The 22,477-nt window shown below is 37.1% G+C and overlaps 1 long non-coding RNA gene across 1 annotated transcript; it reads right to left on the minus strand.

The window, feature by feature from the left end:
• Positions 1 to 2,164: 2,164 nt before the first annotated feature.
• Positions 2,165 to 20,686, minus strand: LOC130609524 (uncharacterized). Its single transcript, XR_008974805.1, has 3 exons — positions 20,552 to 20,686; positions 16,706 to 16,903; positions 2,165 to 2,506 (listed from the first exon to the last, which is right to left on the minus strand). It is a non-coding gene; the product is annotated as an uncharacterized LOC130609524 (long non-coding RNA).
• Between the last annotated feature and the right edge of the window lie 1,791 nt (positions 20,687 to 22,477).

Raw genomic sequence — 22,477 nt, forward strand, 5'->3', positions numbered from 1 at the left:
TTTCTGAGTTTTATTTCCCCAGAATCCCACTGAAAAGATAAAGCTAGCGTGATTTTGAAGTTTTAGTGCATGTTAGAAACGGCTCAAACTGGAACATGATAAGTAACCCCGTATTTTATTCCTGCAGTGGAAGAGAAATTAGCAAGGCAGGACAGCTGAGGATAAAAAAAAAAAAACAAAAAACAACCAAACAAAAAAACCCACAAAGCTTTCTGACAAATATGATAAGGCATATCCTAAACTGTTATTCCCTTTTAAGTACTGGACTATGCCTATATATGTAAGCAAGATGAGATATTTTTAAGGAGCAGTGATATTAGGTTGGCACAATGAAGAAAAGACAGACATTTCCTGGTACACAGAACCACTTTTCAGGTCTGAAACAGTGAAGAGATAAGTATAATGAAGCAAAGTACAGTTGTGAAAAACTTCTAATTTGGTTATATTATGTAAAAAGTGAGGCTGCCACAAAAAGTTTTCTGGTACTTATTGTAAGAGAGGGATGTTATTTAGGTAAAAGAGGATAAGGTTAGAAGCTACTGTGTATATAGGAGAGTCAGGCAACATGCAGATATTAAAAACAACCCTGGATATGAACAACTTCAAATTTAAGTGACTAGAAATTCAGAATTTGACTCAGCAACTTGCCTGGACCTACTAATCTAAAATGGAACATAATCCAAATTCAAACACCCTTTTGGCTCATTCAAGGTCTTAGACATAAATCTGTATTTTGTGACTTCCAATATCTGTATTGAAAATTAAAGAAGGAAGGTGAGTATCTATCTGACCATTAAAATTCATGCTGGTGTCCAATGGCAAGTATGGGATCAAGTGAAAATTTTGTAAGATAGATTTATTTAGACAAGATTATATCTCTGAATTTAAAATATTAGCAAGGTCTCCCCATTGGTGGTGGTTTTGAAACCTAAGAGAGAGGAGCAAATCTGCAGAGGAGGCTTTGAGAAAAAACTATACCTGAACTAGACTTAGAAAAATATGCTCTTTTCCCCCCTGACAGCCCTGACAAGATGATATAAAGCAGCATTTAACAACAACTTGTAAGAGATTAGGCAATTGTCAAAAGGGATGTCAATACAGGCATTTAGCAATTGCTTCCTGAAAGATTTGAGAGAGAGCCACTAAGCTGCAGCTGGGTTTTGATAGCTCTTTACAGCTGTGCACAGCCAGGCAGATGCTATGTTTACCTGTATCTTTAGTTCTGGCTTGGTATGTGATGGCTGCAGTGACATTGAGGTATAACAACCATTTTTTACGTACATATATCATGAATTTGTTGTCAGCCATTATGAGCTACCCAATCCCTCTCTCTCATTTTTCTTCATAACTGTATGTCTTGATTCCCACAAATAAAACCATAATTACTGCTGCTTTTGCTTAACATGATTTATAATTTCTATAATGATAAAGTCTCCCTTGGTAACAGTAAGTACTTAGCACTGAGTTGCAGTACAGTTCTTCTGCATCAAGCTTTCCCTGCTAGAGACAGGCTGTCTGTAAAATAAACCTTTTTCTACTCTATAACAACACTAAGAAAATACATAACCAGTGCAGCCTAATTTTTGCAGATTATGGAAATAACTTTATAAACACTTTGGTTTAAGCAGTTAGCCAGAGATTGAGATTATTTTCATTAGAGGAAATGAATGATACAAGATATTCTTTGAGAGAAGGATGTTTATTTATGAAGGAAACATACCAGCTTCTATTTCTCCAAACTCAGTATGGAAAAAAAGCCATTTTGGGTCTTACTTTCTGATTTTCTTTGTCTTGCTCATGGCTTCCAATTTTTCCTCTCTTATCATACCTGTGCCTGAGGATACCTGTCTCTCCATAGGATTACATTTACATCTGCATCTTCAACTTCTGTGCTGCCTTTCTTTTCAGTTTCTAAATTCTGCATATGCACAGCTTGCCAAGTAGTCCCCTACTTCTGGTATTCTCAGTCCCAGAAAAAAATGACAAAGGTGCAGCTGGACAATGCAGCTAAGTTGATGTAACAATCACCTAACATCAAAAGGATGTCCTATTCCCCTCACTCCCTGCTCCCAGTGACCTGTCCTTACCCCTCTTTTAAGCCAACACCATCACTTACCCAGCCCCACAATGAGATTGTTTATGGAGTCAAACCATAAGAAAACTCTTCATTTTTCTGCTTTAATTTTCTGTCATTGTAGTTTCCTGAATCAGTTCACAGCTTGGCTAGAGAAATATCAGAGATGGCAAAAGAGAATCCGCGGGAACACATAATTACAGTTTGGGGGTAGAGAGGCTCAACCGTAACATATCAGCAGAATGAATTATTACTCATTTTCCCATGAGCAATAGGCATTTTGTAGCTTTCTCACGCCACAACACTCTTCTCATTTAACAGAAAGAATATTTAGCACGCATGTCTGCTTCAGGAACAGCACAGAGTATTGCGAGTTGTTTGGTTCTTAGCTGAGTTCAGCTCTACACTGCACCAATGTGCAGGTCCTGGGACCTGTAAAGAAGATGAAGCAACAGAGGTAAGCAGTGGGAAGGAGGACTGCGGGCATTGACTCATTCTTTCAGCAAGACTGCCCAGGAAAATAGAAGCGTAAGTATTATATCTAACAAGGCAAGAGATTAGTTCAAAAGACGATTTAAGAAATAGAGTTTGGAAACTTTATTGTAATCCAAAACTTTCAGTGTTGACTACAAACACGGTTAGGCCAAACCCACCGTATTTGCAGGAAGAAAAGTAAATTTTATGATTCAGGCATGGATTCAAAATCAAAATTTTGTCTCTGCTTTTATTACATGCCCAACCAATATCCTTAAATTCTGTGAGTAGCAGGAATTAAAAGCCTAGCAAGAGGTGAGAGACTGTGTTCCAAGGCTTCCTCTTACCCTAAAGGCCATGCTCACTAACTTTGTAATTACATAATACATTCGGGTGCCCTGTAACGCAATATAGCAGAAAGGCTTGTGAGTTCCCTCTGATTTTATGCCAATATAATCCAACATTAGATAACAGTAAGTTAAATATAATTCATTACAGTTTTATTATGAACTTTGTCCCCTTTTAAAGCAAAAGCATTTACTGCAGTATGAGATATTTTTAGATTAAAGAGTGTACAGCAAAAAGTAACCAGCTTGTAAGTGAAGACTTTTTTCTAATGTAGACCTAGGTTATGACTTCAGGACCAAACACAGTATATCCATGACAGAAAGAACTCTGAAAAGGACACTGGGAAGCTTCCCAACTTCCAGTTCGCTCTCTTTTCCCTTCTCTTTTCCCTTTCCCACTCCTTGTTTAGTAGGTGAGAAACAAAATATCAGTTTCTATAAACCTTTGAAGGTTAGCCTGTCCTGTCTGTGAGCAACTGAACATCCCATGAGAGAGAAGAAATCCGTCTCCTCCTCTCTTCTGTCTCTCCAGACACAGACAGTGAAATGATTTCACAAAACCTTTCCATTTTGATCCACAATCAAAGAATTTTGCAAAAGGTAAGGTGGTTGTGTGCATGGAAACGGCAGGGAAGGAGCTTCTCACATTGCCCTATATAACGCAAGCCAGCACATGCATTTCTTGCATGAGCAACAAGACTTATAGTAGAGCAATAACAATTTGGAAGTTCAGAATGACACAGAAAGGAAACATTAAAGATTTTTTCAAATTAAAACAAAAAAAAAGGTGGGGGAGATGTTATGATTCTTTGTCGCAGCATCATTCTACAGTGAAATTCCATACATTTCTTTGTAGGTATGGCTATGCAAAAGCTAAACGGGAAAATGAGACATGGTGAGGCATTTTCATTGATACATACTTCAGGCATTTATTTTCAGTAACTATTGACTTGGGCAAGACCTCAAAGAATGAATAAGACACCAATTTTGCAAAGGATGCAGTGGCACTATTTAAATTGTTGGTCATTAGTACTTTTTATCCTACAGCCCTAGCTGTATTTTTTCACGATTTGTTTCCTCCTTAAAGCTGTGATATTGTGCCACCCTACTTGGAGGAGATAATGATGAAATTAACCCAGTTATTGAATTACCACTCTCTGGAAAGATCATTTCATGTATGGGGAGGGGTAGGAACAAATCAATCTGCTCATCAATTGATTAAAGGTGAGTTTTCGTATGCAGCATTTTTAGAGGACAGAGAAGATCAGAAAGAACTTAGGGAAGTCAGCACCTTCATTGCTGTCAAAGTGTCTACACTTGTACCATGACAGAATTGAATTGTTAAGGAGCCAACATTCCTGTTTGTTTATACACTAAAAAAAAATAAATTATTGCGTCAGTACTTCCTATCCTTTTATAAAAATTGTGCTTTAATTCATTGAAATGAAATGTACCTTTTTTTCTATTATTGGAAAAGACAAATATTCAACTGAATAGTCTTACAAAGTGTTATTGTTCTTTATTTTAGCTGAAATTCAATGTCTAAAGAAAAACTGAATTTAGACACCTAGTCTCTGCCTATAATCATAGAGTCAATTAATCAATCCAGAAGTTAAGTGAGAACTTCAGTGGGATTTATTAATCTTTGAAAGGTTAATATGAATTTCTTCTGTCAGAATGTGAAAGAAAGCTAACTCAGGTTAGCTTGGCTCTCATAAATGCACAAGTAAAAAATAAATAAATTCTGATTAATTTGTACTTCATTATTTGTGATGTACATCATGTACATCATTCACCTTTTCCCTTCTAACTCATCAGTAAATCCTTATCTATTTCTAAAATATGAACGCTACAACATGTCTGAGAATATATTTCATTTTGAAGGACTTCATAAGAGTCATTTTTATTCAATACTCCATCTGTTAGTGAACACAATAGTTTGCCTATGTAGTTTTAATTAACTTCTGAGGAAACTGACATATTTTTATTCTCAAAGAAAGAACCATATTTACAAATTATATAAAACTAAACTTAATAACTAAACCTAAAAACTAAGTTTAACAACTGAGAAAACTATTTTTTGAGCTGTTCTACACTTACCCTTGACAGATACCACAATGAAGCTGACATTTTCATGTCAGCCTTTTACAAACTGTTAATATGCCTTGAAAACAAATTATTCAGTGACCAGCCAAGATGAAAAACTGTTAACAGAGTAACTCATTGACTAGGACTGTTTGATATTGTGAAAACAAGAATATATCTCAAGAACAATATTATTTTCAATAGTGGTCAGACTGTGCTGCACATAATCAACACTTACAGGAAAAACATGGGATAAATCCTTACCTGGTTACATTCAATGAGAGTTTTGCAAAGAAATTCAATTATGTGTAGAAATTCTACCTATAATTTTTGCTCCCTGTTTTTTCAAGGACAGGATTTTATAAGGAGCATATTGAGCATGACTGTTGAAAGAGCTAGTCTGCATTACAGCAATGCAACTGAGGTGAAGAGAATTGAAATTTAAAGATGTAAAGTTATGGTACATAAGGCTCATTATATATGAAATTAAAATAATCGTGACTGGACAGCTATATTTTGTGTGCTGAATCTGACAGTCAACCCTACCAATTAGGCAAAAAGCAAATCAGAGGGCAGATGTTCCCAGTGCATATACTATAACAGACCAGTTTTTGATTGTACAGCTTTGTCTCAATTTCTTGCTAACGTTGGCAGGATTCCGTCAGTTGATGAAAATACTATTCTTAATACACTGCAAAGTATTTAATATTTAAAAATAAGATTCTTCTACTTGCTGTATATGAAGTTGAGAAATGACACACAAAATTAAAATTCAGGTGTTCAGGTACCTGAGAATATATGTCAATGTAAAATGATATTACTCAGTAGCCTTTTAGTTAATACACTATATTAGGTTTGTTTGGGTTCTTTTAATATTGCTTTGGAAAACTTTTGCTTGCAAGAACTTTGTAATAATTGAAAATACATTCAATGACTTTTAGAAAAGGAACACGCAGTGAAATCAATAATGGACACCAACCAATGCTCAAAAATCCTTTAAATAAATATTTGTCATTTCCCAGAGAAGTGGCTTTCAATAACTTTCCACAGATAACTGGCTTTTATTTAACCGTTTAAGGCCACACCTATGAAGAACATTTTTTTTTGAGTAGATAAGACTATCCACGTTTATAGCAGACCTTTATATGTGCTTTAAATTTAGTCATATTTACAAATACTGTCTTGAGAATATATGTTCTCCTTAGCTGTCAGCAGTAAGAAGAGGCTGTGGGTGTTTCCTATCATCTTTGTAGAATGCCTAGCAAAAGGCAACAGATAGCTTAATTCAGACTTTGGACGTTATTGCAATGCAGATTAAAATATGAGTAATACCACCCCTTAGGACAAGCAACGATAATAAACTTAAAAGTCCATATAATTAATAGTACAACCTAAGATAAAATATTATAAGCTTCAGAACATGTCTTTCTTCCTAACTGATGTTAATATGCACAGCAAATACAGTCCATCAAGAAAAAAAAAAATATCGAAGACATGAAGAGAATATGCAGAGTATGAATTGACAAATACTGATCAAAACAGAACAAAGTTGATGACTGGTTGGGAAATCTGAAGGCTGGAAGTTTTGCCCAAGGCCAGTAACTTCCTCCAATCATTATTTCCCTCAGGAAATATCTTGTTCCAGAGGGCACCAATCCTGGAGCCAGTTTGGGTTTGCTCTTTTGATCTGAGATAAAGATTTTATATGAATGTCTTCACATTGGTAATGGCAATGACACAAGGTCACTCACTCAAGACATGAAGTTTCTGGGGAAAAATATTACTTGAGACTATGTCACTTTTGCTTATTAAAAATAAATAAATAGCAAAACTGCTTGCTTCAAATAGAATAAAGTAAAGGAAAAGTCAACATTTATCAATGCTTAAACATTTCCAGAATCATTCTGGTGAGATAATGGGATGTGTTGTTGATTTTCTTTTGAAGTAAATGCAATCAGAATTTGAACCATCTACTCAATAAGTTTGGAATCTTGCTTCCACAAACTGAGATTCTGAAAGCAAATGTATTTTTATATATACGTGAAAGGCTTCATTTTGGAGACTAAAATGGGGACAGTTCTGAACTAATTCCATTATGCAACCTGAGGTCAAACATTCTTTTGTCATTTCAATACATGATGAGTTGGCTACATGGGCTTATTCTCCTTTTAACTTTCACAGCTCCCCCACCAACAACTCTGAACGTGCCAGTTCTTGGAAGCATGCTGAAATGTGACTGGTGACGGTAAATTTAGACTACTCCTGACAGAAATATTCTGCTCAGGAACAGAACTGAATTATGAAGTTTGATTGCAATCCAGATTTGCCAGTGGAAATATTTTTTATATAAAACCACCACTGCTGACACACTGTTTTCACATGTCTTTATTTAAAAATAAAACAAAACTGCATTTACTCTCAAGACATTACTTTGAAATGAATGGCCAAAAGTTTTCACTTTGAAAATGAAAATACATTCTCCAGCTTTTTTTGCAGCCAGGGTTTAGTAACCGATTCAATGATCCCTTTAAATCTGTAAGTTCCACACATTAACTAAAAATCACCAAAAAGAACAGTGAAACTATTTTGAACCTAAATTTCAAACATGCTTATGGCATTTAAACAACTAAAACCTTTAGACCCTATTAAGAAGGGGAAAACGAGAGGAGGGAAAGATCGACAAAGATCTTTCCATATTCTTTTCTGATTTCTCTAATTTTTTTTAGCTATTTTGAATAGGCTGCTTTTTTTTTCTTCACACTATAAAAAATTTAAGTAGAATTTACTACCTAAAAAAAGTGAACTGGCAGGCCCACCATTTTTTGAGAGCACTGAAAAAGTTTCTGAGAAAAAAAATAAAAAAAAAAGAATATAAAAGCGTTAATACCTCAGGTATGTACTGTTAGCAAGTACTGCTAACAAGTATTAATAGCAAAGGTAATCTTAGCAAAATAAGTAATATGCACTTAAACTTTTTAACAAAGATATATAAGACATATTAAAATGACTGTATAAATTTGTAATTTATTATGAAGCATCATATAAATGTTATTATGTCTGCTGTAGCAACATAGTGTCTTCTAAAGCTCACTTTTTTTCTACTTTAAATGGAAAAATAATGCCAGAAGGTATTTATTGGTTAATATTAAGAAATGGAAAATCATTCCCCCCTAACTGGCTATTATGTATAATTAGCTTTGGAGATTATTCTGTTTAAGTAGCTTTGTCCTAGGATTTTATGTTTCTTTTGCCCTACTAAACCTGGATCCTACATAATGTAATTAAAATATAATATACTTCAAACTGAGACCTAGCAACAGGAATTTAGTCACTGACAATGTTGTAGGTTGTTATTCCTAACTGATGAGGCATTTTGTTTTAATTTCAAGCTACCAGTATACAGGTGAAGCATGCTTTATGGGCAGTCCTGCAGAGGGAAAGCTTCTCTCTTTTCCCAGAACAGACATAATGGACATAAATAGCATATAAACTTTTTTCCACATCATCATGTTTCCCAACAGGACCACTTCTGAGCTGAGAAGTTTTCTCTTTCAGTCTTGTTCAATTTTTATGCTGTAGAAAAGGATTGCCTGCTGTATGCTGTGTACAGGTGGGGTCTCTGGTTCAGATCAAGTGTGCCAGTTCCTAGGTCTTTTCACATTATCATGTCTCAGGCTTCCTCTTCTAAATCTTTCCTGAAGAAAGCACTATAAAGAAAAATAATTGCTCTCTTTCTGGGATACTGAGCTTGGTTTAGTCCTGCTTAATTTTTAAATTTTAGTTTCATTTAATTTTGGTAAATTAATTTAGGTGAATGTTTTTCAATGGGACTACCTTGTCAAAGCCTAAACAAGGCTATGTGTCGTATTTGGTTTTTAACATGTTAGCAGGTATTTATCTCACAGTGATTACCTACCAGTTGATAGTGAACATGGAAGACTGGACTTGATTACCTGTCCAGTGGACAAGACACTGAGCTTTAATGATGCTGTCTTTAGGACTCTGCTCTCTTCCTCTTCTGGAGGCCACTGAGGTTTGCTCTGACATGTACAGAAGACTTCAGTAGCTCTCAGACAGATTATCTGTATTTTTCTTCCTACTTAAATCACAAATATCACCATCTGTATGTGGCAAAAAGAGCATTTAAAGAATTAGTCATCAACGGTGAGATTCCAGTCTAAATTTTTTCTCCCAGATTCTGGTCACCTAGAAATCACCCAAAGCGTGTTGACCAGCGTCTGAATAAAGATACCCCTCCACAAAGGTACCAGAACTACCCGGAGATAGAAAATACTTTGAAAGGAAATTATATCTTTCCTGATTAAAATACCTAGGTAAGTATCTAGAGATGGAACTCTGGAATGGTGACAATGAAGTAATTGTGTAAGAAGTGCTGACTTAAAAGAAATGCTTGATGTAAAACATTTAGATAAACTTTATTAGGGAAAAGTTCTCAGCTGCTGTTCTTGGCCTCTTTTTTCTTTTCTTTTTTTTTTTAATGTTCCTAAGCATGTTTGTAAATTGAACAGTCATTAATTTATATTCATGCAAGATTACATCTGAGATTCCTACCAGTTTCCTGGTACAAGCATATACATATAAAAAAAAAAAAAAAAGAAAAGAAATATTACACCTGCCAAATCCAAAACCTACCTTTATGTCCCCAGGTGAAAGCTGAGGTTAGGAAATTGAAACTTTCATGTACAAAAAAGATGAAACACTCATCTTACACAAGAGGCAATAAACTGACTCATGCATGAAACTTATGTTCTTCAGCCAGTACTGCTGTGAGTAGTTTGCAAGTCTCTTTACCTGAGAATGTAAAGATTTCTTCAGGTGTACACTTAAGACAGAATCCATGCAAATACTGCTGTTACACGTAGTTCATTCACAAACTTACCATCATTTACATGTTAAATTAGTTTTAAGTATTCTTACCAAAATGACTATTTCAGCATCTTACATTTCTTAAATGTATGAAATACCTGTACATTGCTTCATAGCAATCATTGACTTTTTAGTAACAGCGGCTGCTCAATTTTTACGTTACCCTCTTTTTACTTTTTTTTTATTTTCCTGCAATGGTGAATTGCTACATCCTCCAGATTAACAGACAAATACAGGATATAAATCTGAAAAATTATAAATTATGAAATCTTTGTAAAAATAAACCATATTCTAGAATAATACAATATGAAAAATGCAGCTACTGCAGAGTCTTAATGACAAGGAATACTAAGGATTTTAGCCACTCTCTGGTAAGTGCCGTGAGTGTTGTCCAGCAGTCTCACAGGACCTAAATTAAGGCTTAAGAGAACATTAAGTTTATTCTGTTACTCAGGATGATTAGTCAGCTATATGAATTCTGGGACATTCCTACTGCATGAAAGTAGGAAAGTAGGTGCACTGTTAGGGACATGATGAATGCTTTCCATATTTTATAGGCAGGGCAGAGGACAAAGTGCCTTTACCTTTCCCCACTGAAAATGACTTGTTTGTCTCCTGCAGATGTAGTACAATATCCGCTGCCAAAAAGCCCAGACAAACCTGATTTGGTGGTCCTTCCATCAGCATGAATGCTGAGCCAGCCTTGACTTTCAAAGGCCTCACACAGCCAAGAGAGTAGAAGACTGGTGAACCAATGGTGAACTGCAGACACCTCAGTTTCTCAGTTATTGGACTTTCTTTGCAATCTAGTCAGCTGCCCACTCTTATGCAGCACAATTTTGTGCACTCAGTAGTCAGGAGCTGATGGCCATGGTACAAAGAGCATCTAGCACAAGGAGTGCTTGGTCCAATGACTATTCATGCAATATTGCATATACACAAACACTTTTGTAGTGGGGGCAAAGATGCAGAAATTCTCTATCACTAGTCCATGCAGTAATTTTCTTCTGTCTCTTGACCCTCACGTCCCTCACAAGGAGCTTTCCCAGGTGCCCTGAAAAGTAGTCTCCTGCCAGAATATAGCCTTGAAATTAAGGCACTGCAGAGGAGTTTGAAATTTAATGTGGATGGAAGTCCTCTAAGAGAAACAGAGCCTGAATCTCTTACATTCTTAGCGAGTAAACCCCTGAGCCCACAGATCATATACTACAGTCTGAAAAAGACTAGATTTGCAAACTCAGAGCATGTTGCTTCTTATATGCTGAATGAAGACAATCTGTTAATATAATCAAGGACCTCATTTTTTCCCCATCTTTGTGCCACTATAATCAACCACACAAGAAGAACTCTCCGTGAAATCTTCCTGTGAACACAAACCTCCCCTGAGTTACATTTTTCTGGATGGAGAGCAAAGAGGTAACCAATTGACCCTCTGTTCCTTGGGACCCCAAACACGTTGCAGTGGAAGGGAGGCAACCTCCCACAGGGAAACTTTATCTGTGTTTTCAAGGAAAACAGGAGCTGCACTACATTTCGCCTGAAGCACCACCAGTAAATGTGCTTCAAGAATGCTTTCCAGAGAAAAATGAACAGGCTAGAGTAGTGACTCTAAAATCTGATCAACTGTATGTTATTCTACAGATGCTGAAAGTCCAAGAATGTTTTAATTTTTAAATGGTGTTTCCTTAAGTGTTTAAATTATAATTTTGTAGATGAACACTATAGTGCTCCACTACTGTTTAGGCTGAAGGTTCGGCTTCCCTCTCAATTTAAAGTTTGTACACCTAAATCTGATAAAAGTTTCTTGTGAATCCAATGCAAACCTGGTTACAAGTCCACAAGGTTATTCAGAAATTCTGTTGCAGAGCCAGAAACTAAATCCAATGCTCCTAAAAGACAGCTATGTAAACACTGGGTGTTTTAGTTGGAAAACTGAACACATTTTTCAGTTTATCCTGATAGTAAAAATAGTTAAAGTCTTTCATGGATGCAGAGGGGTGTGCAGCATATATGTTGAGAGAGAGCATGTCTTTTGCTGACCCAAACCTTTCTTTCAACTGAAAATCAATTTTTTCAGCCAAAGAATAGGTTCTTTAACATATTTTATGACTTTAGATAATTTTAAAATTCAAAAAGAGAGCATCATTTTAAAATGCCAAAACATTTTACGTTTTGTCTGATAATTGTCAGAATGAACTATTTTGACCTCTCCTTTTTTATAATGTATTTATTTATTTATTTATTTAGTGAAACCATTTTAGAGCAAGAAGCCATACCCACAAACACTCTTATTTCCTGAAAACTGCTTCTCATTAATTTGGTGTTCTCTAAAGAAACTTCTTCATACTGTGAGTCCAAAGATAGCTTCCTACACACTGAACTATTTTTTCTTTTTAATGAGTTGCTGATATTAGAGTTATTCTCTTCTAAAAAGTTCAGCTGTGCTACCATCACCAATATTGGCCTCAAAGGCCTTTTAACTTTTAAATTAAAGAGAAGCTTTTAAAAATTAAAAGAAAATCACTCTTTAAGGCATTTGAAATTTTCTCAAGGAACCCTTATATTAATTAAGACGAAAAGGTTCTTTTTTTTTTTTGAATCAAGCCTAATTATAGTATCTGAAAGTACAGCTTCTTTGAACTCCTATTTTTTAGGGGAAGGGAGGAGAAGATCCTCAGAATTTTTTTCATATAAAACCAAGTTTTGTTCTAATCACATTTGGTTAACCAATTTTAATGGAGTTTGTGCTTCCTTTATGTTCCTAAGAGGTATAGAAGAAAATAACGGGGGGGGGGGGGGGGGGGGGAAACAAAGCAAAAACAAATCAACCAACCAAAAAAAAAACCAAACCACAACAACCCACAAAACAAAATAAGTAAAAAAACCCAACACCCCAAACCATAAGGAATGCCATTTTTACTCTGAACTGTTCTAAGGTAAATTAAGAGGTTGAGTCATAGTAGCATTTATGAACCTTAAAAGCATAAAGTACTGCATTCAAACGGGACTCTAAAGTTCCTGGTTTTCTAGGAAACCTGCTTGATCTGGATCTCAATGGGATAATCTCAAAAGAAGAGGGCTCAGTCTTATCTTAAATTTCTGGATTGACTCAGAATTCAAGGGTGATTAGAAGCTTCTTCTGCTGATACTTCACTGTATTTATAATTGACACTGTGTTATGGCTCACAGCTCTTAACACAAAATGATTTTTCATTGTTGCGCCCACAAGAAAAGAGAATTCAAAGGGCAACACCTATCAGGCTGATTGTGCTTTGGCAGAGCCTATTGCTCATCTCTGTAGAACAAGCACCATTCTCAGAGCACCACTGCAGCACCAGGGCATAGCTGAGAATAAGGCAGCTTGTGATCATGTACCCAATTAGCTTCCCTATATTCAGCCTCGGAGCAATATCCCTTGTCAGCTCTGACCTCTTCCTCTGCTAAATATCCCACCTAATATCTTCCAACACCCAGTGTAGTGACACACTGCCTCTATCCCAGACAGGAACGCTCTTAAGCAATGCCACCAGGTCAAAGAACAACATACAGATCTCCTGGGGAACCACCACATGTTTGTAATAATCTCTACACTTCTCTGTTAACATTGTGGATGTGTTAAAACCTGAAAGGCATTGAATGAAGTAAGCAGCCAAGGCTGAATCACGCTGCTGAAGGAGAAGTGGTCTGGGACAGAAGGAAATATGTACTGGTGAAAACTAGTGGAATCTTTTAGCTCCTTTATCTGACTTGTTAAAATGTCACCGCAGCCAAAGGCAGCAGTCTGTGATCCCAGGGTGACAACAGCTACAGTCCAGACAAGAAGGAAAAGACATCTGCAGATGTCTTCAGAGAGGCTGTGCCTGACAAAAGCAAGGCTCCTTTGAGCTGCAGACACAAGTTCAGCCAGAACTAGAGACCATCTACACATGTCACATTGGCAACAGAACAGCCTTCAAATTATAGACCTGAGTTACTAATGAACTTAAATGTTAATTAACCTATCCAAGCCTGGAAGAAGATGTTACATTTTGAGTTGTAAAGTCCCCAGATGAATTCATTCAGTGACTTTTTCTGCTGTAAGGGAGCAGTTACTCACTTTTGCCTGAGTTTATTCATCTGTGTAATGAAGTTCATGATACTTAGAAATATATCCCCCAGCAGCTTGGCAATGATCTTTTAAAACGGCACAATTCTGAAAAATGCTAATTATAATCATCACTGTGCCCACCTCAAGTAATTATCACATTGCAAAAAAAAAGTACTTCCATTGGAATAATAATACAATTTATTCATGAAGGGATTGGTTTGTACATATGTCTCAGTCTTCGACAAATATGAAAATACAGTGAGCTGAAGTTATCCCGTATTTATCCAGATTTAAATTTTAATGAACAAGAATGCCGTAAGTTCATGAAATTTTTAAAACCAAAAGATGAATTAATACACTTCACAGCCCTTCATGTTCTGTCAAAAAGTATTGTGCAGACTTTGAGGTAAATAATGTTTAATTTAATTATTTAGCTGTATACTGCATCCATTTCAGTTCAAGAGAGGCAGTGATTAAAATGCAGAGGCTTGGAATCCTAATATCACTGTGGAAATTTCCCACATATTATCATGCAATCATGTTAAAAACCATATAAACTACCACAATTTTGCTTAAGAGCCTGATTTTATTCCAATTTACAGATGTCAAACATGGTCTTACAACACATACATAGCTCCTTCTCTAGTGCTGATATGCCTGTCCTAGAGAGGCACAAAACTAAACTAATATTGCAGCTTTTGTAAAGTCAGAGGAACTGTTAGCAAATTCAGTTGCTGATGAGAAGATTAAAGCTTCAGACAAGTAGGGAATTACACTGCCTCTGATGTGGGCACATCCTATGACTGGAATAGCAGAGAATGCAGAAAGTGAGGACTGCTCTGCTCCATTAAACACACCAGGAGTGTGAAGGTTAAAACAATCCAATGTGCTTTAAGCTAGTAGCAAATGTGGGTTTACTGCAGGAAGCATGAGAGGGTCAGGAAGGCCATTGGCACTGCCCACTGCAGTAAATGTGCTGTATGGCACCAGAGGGGCAGCTGCTGCGCTGGCCAGCTCGCTGTGGCCAGGCCAGCACCGAACACTCAGCTGCTCTCACCGTGGGCCCAAAGCAGCAGTGCAGTGCTACCACTCTCATTGTCTCCGCCACAAACAGGAAAAGCCAATGGCAGTCTTTAGCAGGAAGCTGCTCTAGGAATGCTGTTTCAGTGAATGGGCTGTAAAAAGCCTGGGTCCCACACAGGCAGTCTCTACTGCCAAGGAGGAAGATGGAAAAACAAGGCTTCTGCTGTGCCTTCTGCCTCAGTCCAGCCCTTTGCTTTCAAAAACATAATATCCACTCATTAAATCCTAATTAAAACTAAACCTTTTAACCCTCTCCTCACCATCCTGATTTACCAGCTGCCCAGGTTCTCACATTGCTTTCAGCCCTTCCTGATTCCTCAGTGCACCCTCATCTTCTTCCCAACAAGGTGAGCAACCCTGAAGGTTTTGCTGCTGAAAGCCTCCTCTCTTCCAACACTTCTAATCATTCTCCGGTATTTTTAGATGGCAAGCCAGAAGTTTCACTGAACAAGAAAAGAAAGCAATTTACAGCTTCACACAGAAATAGCCACTTCCAGTTCAGGGTGGTGTTTTGTTTTTTTTTTTCTTTCTTCCTCTTGATTATCAACACGTTTGTCATTTCTCTGTAATTTATTCATTACCTTTAGTCGAGGAATGTGAAAGGGAGGGGTAGGAGCAAAGGAGATAAGTGCACTTGCCAAAATGTGAAACAGATGCTCTAACAATGATTGGAGACAATTAATGTTCTCACTAAGTACCAACAGGCAAGGTCCATGAATTGCTTCAAATTTTTGCATCAAACAGACTTCTGGAAAATGGAAATACAGAAGCTTTATTTTCCAAGCACATGAGAGCATGTCTTACTTGTAATGAGCTGTCCTAAGGAACTTCACATTGCTGCCTGGAAGTGTGGCTGTTCCAATCATTGCTGGACTAAATAATAACATAGCAAAGAAGGGGGAACTGTGCGGCTGGTAACAGAACTAACAAACCTGTCACTGCTTCCTCCTCTGGTTCAGACTCAGCATGCAAAACAAAGCATTTAGCACGTGTTTAACCTTGAGTTGCTCAAAGTCAATAGCACATAAGCATGCACTTAAAGGAAGCACATACTTTGTGATTGGCAGGGTAAGCATGCAAATAGCAACAATCTTTGCTGCACTGGCATCCTTTGTTTCTTGCTCAGGAATGACCCTCATGAGACAGCCCTTCAATGAAAGGCCACTCATCTGCTCTCCCATCCAGCACCAAAAAAAATCAGTACAGCCAAGGAGTTAGCATCAGGCTTCAGTCTGTACCACTGTGGGGACTGCTGCTGCAAAAGCCAATTACAGTAAATATGTAAGACAGAAAAAAAAATAAAAATCAATAACGAATAGATGTGATCTACTTACTAATATTTGTAATAATATAGTTCTATGCCACACGTAGCTTTCATCTTCTCTCTCTGCATTCTGTCAATTTAATTTTCCCTTCTGCTGTTCTGTTACCTAAAATGATCAAACACCTACCATGCCCTGGAAAGTATACCAATTAAAAGCTGCATTTAAATCTCCTTGAACATGCCTGTCACAAAGTTAATTGGAATAAACACATATTTGATATCATATTATTTGAAATCTTCTCCAAGCCTATCATCCACCACAAACTTTCTTTTTACTCATTTATATTCTTCTTCCTCTCACTTTTCCTCCATTTAGTCATTATTGATTAAGTAATAATACCAACCTGAGGTGATCTTCCTCCTCTTCCAAACCTTTTTCCCAGTATCCCCTCTCTGCCAGCTGGGCAGGTGGAGCAGGGGTGCACACAGGGCAGCTGCTGATTCATTTGTCCTTTCAAGGACTCATCCAGCTGGGTTAAAGAGACTTCTTCACCAGGGAGCCATACTCAGGCCCTTGGATTGAAAAACACCTATCCAAAGGCCTGTTATATACAATATATAGCAATGAGTTCTATGTTAAATATAAAATAGCATATTTTTACATGCTATGACAAAAGAATACTTTTTTTTTTTCCCGTTTGCCTTAATCCTGTTACCATGTCTATTATAAACAAAATATACATCAGCCAGATCAGACCATAACCAGAGTTTACTTAATGGCAGCCAGCAAATGCTCTAATTTTTTTTCAGTGCAAGGACTTCAGCCCTACTAGGCATCAGCACTACAGGAATTTAGGACAGTGCATACATTAGTTTATGGCCACTATTTCATAAACTCTGGAAAGATTCACAGCCAATTGGTAAGAAAAATTGATGTCTGCAGCAACAAGAGCACTAAAGTTTGATCAGCATGTAAATCAAGAGCTGATAGAGAAAAGTAGGGCAAAACAGGAATCCTGGTCATCCCAGTATTACTGTGGTTTGGGTCTTGAGGGTTTTCTAAGGTGACAACATTCAACTACTCTAAAATGAGCCAGCATGCTAATTTTCCTCTCTAGCACCTTATCTTCTGGAATGAACCAACTATCCAAACATACAGCTGATTAAACTGAATTGCTATCACTGGCCCCATATCAGGAACAAATTTGATTCAGGGGATACATTATTCTTTCAAATGCTGGGATATGACATTTTTAACCATGCAGATGTGACTTAAAAATATTTACAGGGAAGCCATCTGGGAAAGGAAAAAGTATAGTTTTGCCCAGTCATTATTAGCATGTGGCATCCATGCATGGTATGCAATATGAAAACAGTGTGAAAAAATCCACCTTCATAAAAGACAAGCTAGTTCCTCTGCATGCATGAAATGTGTAGTCCAAATACTGAGGTAAACTATTTTTCTTTCTTATTCACAGACACATTTATTAGCAGAGTTAATAAGACAGTCTTTGTCAGAACATACTGTCTGCTGTCAAAATCTAAGGATTAACATTGTATTGCATGTTTGAATAGAATTACTTTCCCATAAGATTTGCTGTACCAAGTTAGTTACATGGTCCAGTAGGTCTGGTGCCCGGCCAGATGGCAATAAATAAATGGCAAATAAATAAAATTTCAGAGAAATGTTTAATTCTGGGACACCATCTCACTACAAAATGCATTGTATACCTTGATTATTGTTGCAGTACAGCACCTGGAAGGAAAGAATTCCTTCCGACCTCTGCAGGCAATTAGTTTATGCCCTGAAACCTGGCATTTGATTACCTTTATCTGCCAGTCAAGCTGAAACACCGTTACCAGAGATTCTTTTACGATTACAACAGTTTTATCACATATCCGATTATGATAAGGCATAGTAAAGCCTTCAGAAAACTCTGTAGTAACCCAAATGATTTAGATTTCAATAATAAGAGCTGGGTAAAGAAGCATGTTCTCCCACTCCAAATCACTCATAAATATGTAGACTCTAATAACTAATTATCTCAGATTTTCAGGAGGTTATTTTTCTGGGAACCTGTCAACAGCGATTTTCTTTTAGATGTAGATCTAGCTTCTCAGATACAGTCAGTTCTCGGTTTCCAGACATTTGATAAATACCCGGAGGAAGATCTTTTTTTTTATGTGATGTGTTTCCCTCAGTCTGAACTAATTAACTGCTACAAATGTGGAAAATATCTATTTTGCCATGGTGCTGAACTTTTTAAATCTTTCCATTTGGAAGATCAGATCCAGTCCAATCAAACTGCATGCCACCTGGCTCCTCCACATCACTTGCAGTGGAATTAAATAAAATTATCATTTCCAATTTGAAAATAAAAGTGGAAAATAATTATTCAGCAGTGACTCGGATGGCCCTTTAATTAGGGCTTTTTGTTCTCCCAAAACACAACTGGTTGTAGTTTTGTGCTGGGTTTCAGCTCCTAAAAGTGGGAAGTGCTGTGGGTTCTTCTGGAGAGGCCTTGGGAGGTGGGGGAAGCAAGGATTGGGTTTTTTACCCCACAGCATCCCCTACTGTTTCTTCTAGGAATGGTACTGATTCACTTTCCCTCCGTCCCGAGGAAGGAGAAGGGAAGGCAGTTGCCAGGGCTTTCCAGCAGACCTGTCAGCAGGAGAATCACCGGTGACTCCTTAAAGGAAAACTATTGCCCAATAATTCGAAATAGTCTGTGTTTCAGTACCACAAAAATAGCAATGCCTAACCGGAGTAGCAATTTTCTGGGGAGCCTTCACCACGGCAAGAGACGCTTGCTAATTAATGTAAACCAGACCATCTCAAGCCATTGTGGTTTCCCCAGCAAGCCGTATTCTCCTGCAGAACATACAACCATGTTTCAGTATGTGACAGCTGTGAGCCCCAAATCTGCTTCCAAATGTGCATAAGAAAAAATGAGGGTTTGAATGCACATGAGATTTTTTGTTTTATTTTGTTTTGCAAATACCTGTATGCCTACTCAAAAATGTGGAGCATTTCTGAATGCCTCAGTACTGAAAGGTATACTTACCAAATCCTTTTCTCCCAAAGGAACCTGCAAATGAAAGTTTCAATTTGCTTTTTTAGGGGTATTGAATATTTGATTTCTGTATGAACAAAAGTTTGCAGAATATATATGCAGGTGGAGGCAGGGGTCTGAATATGCATCTACTGATTTCTCTGCATCTTGCTTTCTTTACCTATTAAATCGGGTTAACAGTACTTCTGCACCTCCCGGGAGTGTTGTGAAATCTTACTCATTAAAGTTTGTATAGAATTTTGAGATCCTTTATGGCAGATGCTACACAAGTGCAGAAACACATCACTTGATATATATGAATGGCAATTCACTCACAGCCTCAACAGTGTTCGGTAAGGGAGTAACTGAAGAATATCAAATGCTGCAAGCTCAAATGAAAAGGAGCTCATCAAAATAAACGATTTACCACAGGCTTCCAAGCACCCTGCTTCCTGCAGATGAGATGAAGAGTTCATCCCCTTCTCTGCTTGACAACAGAGAATAAGCCATAGCATTGCATATCACGAACAGTGGTTGTAGCATTCTTCTCTGTTGGAGAGTTTCACTTTATTGTACAGCCCCATTAACTGATGAATGGAGGTCAGAATGGTTCATGTTATCATGGTGAGTACAAAAAAAACTTGACCCAAACATAGAAATTAAACAGACTTTCATCATGAAATGCGAGTATTGCCTTATTAGAGTGTATTTCCCTCCATTTCTATTCTAATCATAGGAAAGAGCTTATGGAAGGGAATTAAAAAACAAGCAAAATGCAACAAAACAAAACAAAAAACCTCAAACCAACTAATTTTTCATTTGATGGAAGGATCCACTTACATTTCTATCTGTTTTAAAGAAGGAAAGATTTCTGCAACCCCAGTTCTGGGAAAAGCAACCAGTCTGAATTCCAATCTAACAGCTACCCAACCCCTTCTGCAGACAATCTAGCTCCTTGGAGTAGCAAAGTCTCTAGCAGATTCATCATTCCCCAGCGCTCCTCAATTTCTGGAATTTTTTTTTTTCATAAAGTAGGACTTTCTGATTCTGCTGAATCTATTCAAATTTTCTGTACCTATAAACCTGAAACCTAGACTGCATAACTGACCCAATTTGCCCTTCAAACAAAAGAAGCCTGATAATGAAATTTCTAACACTCACTTCAGCTGGACTAGAACTAGTTCAATCCCATCTTACCTTGTGACTGGCCAGCTATGTTACAACTCAACCCAAGGTGCTTAAAAGAGCAGCTTCAGCTGCATAACTAGAAAAGTGAGAAGAATTTTAAACTAGACCAGGACACAGAGGTTTTGGAGTTATTTTTTCTTTATCCAGACCAGTTCGTTCAAGTCCAGGACAGCCCTGTACCCCAGCCAAGTTCTGTAACTTGAATCGATCTTCATCCTGAGCATCACTGTAGGTACCCAAGAGGGAAATACTACTACATGCCTTAAATAAGGGTGCTGGTCATAGAGCCCAATCCAAATTACTTTTCAGTCCGTGGCAACCTTTCAAATACCTTTGAATCAAGAGCTTAGTTTTTAACTAATTTACTAAGCATATGGAGCTTCAGAAGCCAAACTGACAGATGAGAAGTGCAACTTATTTCCTATACACCTTTTACTCTCATTGATTTACCAGATCAGGCTGAATGAATGATTTTAGCTTGAATCTTACCCAAAATTCAAGTTGTCTGAATGATATTTTTACCAGAAAGCTGGCATAAATTATTTGTAAACAAAAGAAAGTAATTCTGAAAACTAAGGAGGAAGATAGTATTCCCCTTCCCTGCCATCTTTACTTTAGAAATTGTTATTTATTTTTTACCTTTTTACAATTCATGAGCAAGTAATGTATTACTTTCTAGTGCTTTCTTTAAAGGAGATCAATTATTTCCGTTGTTAATTACAAGGTTTTCTTCTAATTAAAAGAAATTATAAGGCATTATTCTAGTCAATAAACTAATTGTGGTTATGGCAAATTAAGGAAAAGCCATCAACTGATCTTGAGACCATGATTTAGAAAACTTTAAGGATGTGATTTTTACACACCTTGAAAAAGCAAAGAAATTTTACATGCACTTTTAGTCACTGTTTGGAATGTACAGAAGAAATATTAGTCCTTTGAAATTAGCATAGTGCCTCTGGAAATTTCTAGCTGCATTACCTACATTTCATTTGGTGTATCCTTGTAATGTCATTTTGGTTGGATCAGGACAGGAGCACTGAATCTCTCTTTTTTATTGCACTGTTGCTCTCTAAAATTCCATTCCAGGTAAATCAAAATCATTCCAAATAATGAAAGTGGTATTTTTTTGCTTTCACAATAATTCCAAAAAAACTAATTTCAAGTGCTATGAAGACTTTCATGAATTCTCCCTTAAAAATACTATAATCTTCATAATTACAGAAACAAAACATGGTTTTGACAACTTAGCAAGGGGCTAAGAAATTTGCATTAACTCTACTTTGCAAATAAAATTTTGAGAAGTAGCATAGTGTGGTGTTTTGTTGGAAACAAATATAAAGTTACTAGCAAGTCAGGCTTGAATTCAAAAGCAGGAGCTTCAACTGCTGCTTATTTGTTTTCTTGCTTTTGTTCATCTTCAAGACTGTTTTAGTTTTGTTGGGGGTTTTTTTTCTGATACAAGCTCAATGCATGAGAACAGGTCGGCATCACATAAAATCCTGTGATTCTTCTCAGCAGAGATGCATCAGTTGCCCTGGCATAGACTTGTAGTCTACTGCAGCATGTAGCAGAACTGCCTTACTGATGGGCTGCGCAAAAAAAGGGGGGGGGGGGTTGGGGGTTGCCTTTTTTTTGGTATTGCTGTGCAAATGCTGGCATAGTCCGTAACTGCTTCTCATTGGTGGTGGTACTTCCTGTTTGAAGCCATTCTGGTAGGGTTGCAAGTGCTGATGTGATTACATCCTGAACTTTGCAGCCTTCAGAAACGTTTTTAAAAGGGATGTGATGAAATAAAAGAGGGGGGAAAAGAGCTACCACGGATTTTGAAGTCTGATATCAGAAAATTATTTCTTATAATCCAAAGTATTTCAGCCCTGCCACTAATACTTCTACCTTCCTTTTTGATAGCTTGCTCACCTCACTTCCTCGTTAAAA

Source organism: Pezoporus wallicus, unplaced genomic scaffold (genome assembly GCF_028554395.1).
Source record: "Pezoporus wallicus isolate ANWC-B61680 ecotype Strahan unplaced genomic scaffold, APGP_CSIRO_Pwel_v1 contig_3486, whole genome shotgun sequence".
NCBI lineage: Eukaryota > Metazoa > Chordata > Aves > Psittaciformes > Psittacidae > Pezoporus > Pezoporus wallicus.